The sequence below is a fragment of the Ursus arctos genome, unplaced genomic scaffold (genome assembly GCF_023065955.2).
Source record: "Ursus arctos isolate Adak ecotype North America unplaced genomic scaffold, UrsArc2.0 scaffold_16, whole genome shotgun sequence".
Classification (NCBI taxonomy): Eukaryota; Metazoa; Chordata; class Mammalia; order Carnivora; family Ursidae; genus Ursus; species Ursus arctos.
The window spans coordinates 45,644,172-45,645,435 of NW_026622830.1; the positions used below are offsets into that span (position 1 = coordinate 45,644,172).

General features: G+C 32.8%; 1 non-coding gene across 1 annotated transcript; it reads right to left on the minus strand.

Moving 5' to 3' along the window:
- Positions 1–844: 844 nt before the first annotated feature.
- LOC113246799 (small nucleolar RNA SNORD49) lies at positions 845–903 on the minus strand. Its single transcript, XR_003313071.1, has one exon. It is a non-coding gene; the product is annotated as a small nucleolar RNA SNORD49 (small nucleolar RNA).
- Positions 904–1,264: the final 361 nt, after the last annotated feature.

The following is a 1,264-nucleotide window of genomic DNA, read 5'->3' on the forward strand; positions in this document are numbered from 1 at the left end:
GAAGTAAAATGTAAACCTCATATATAATTTTATATATTTTCTAGCAGCCATATTAACAAAGTAAACATATATAGGTGAAATTCACTTTAATTATTTATTTTATTTAACCCAGTAGATCCAAAATAGCATAATTTCAGCATATAATCAATACAAAAGTATTAATGAGATATTTTACATTCCTTTTTATGTATTAAGTATTAGAAATCTGGAGTGAATTTTACACTTAAGGTATATCTCAATGTAAATACTAAATTCACATCAGGTACACTTGATTTAGATTTAGATTTCAATTTACAATTGGAAGAGTGGGCTCACATACCCAAGTTCTTCCAAACATACTTAAAAGTTTTGTAATACTTGAATCAAATATTTTTTAATTTAAATTTAAATTACTTAAAATTATGTGAGACCTCAAATCACAAGGGTCCTAGGAGAAAACATAGGCAGTAATCTCTTGAACACTGGCCTTCACAACACAGTCATGTATATGTCTCCTAAGACAAGGGAAACAAAACCAAAAATAAACTATCAGGGCTACACCAAAATAAAGCATCTTTTGTATGGTAAAGAAAACCATCAACAAAACAGAAAGGCGATGGGAATGAGTGGGAGAAGATATTTGTAAATGATATTGCTGATAAAGGGTTAATATCCAAAATATATGAAGAACTCATACAACTGGATACAAAAAAAAAATCGGATTTAAAAATGGGCAGAGGAGCTGAATGGACATTTTTTCCAAAGAAGACATGCAGATGGCCAATGGACACACAAAAAGGTGCTCAACATCACTCATCATCAGGGAAATGCAAATCAAAACCACAATGAGATATCACCTTATACCTGTCAGAATGGCTAGTATCGCTTCTGACGGCACGTCCTATAAGTGACTTCATCAGAGCAGCGCAATGGTAGCGCGTCTGACTCCAGAATGGCTAGTGTCAAAAAGAAAAGAAACAACAGGTATTGTCAAGGATGTGGAGAAAAAGGAACCCTAATGCACAATTGGTGGGAATGTAAACTGTTTCAGCCACTGTGGAAAACAGTATGAAGTTTCCTCAAAAAATTAAAAATGGAAATGCCATATGATCCAATAATTCCACTACTGGATATTTACTCAAAGAAAATGAAAACACTTACTCAAAAAGATATATGGTTGCAGCATTATTTACAATAACCAAGATATGGAAGCAACCCAAACATCCACTGACAGAAAAATGGATAAAAAAGATATGGTATATGTATACAGTGGGATGATATCAGC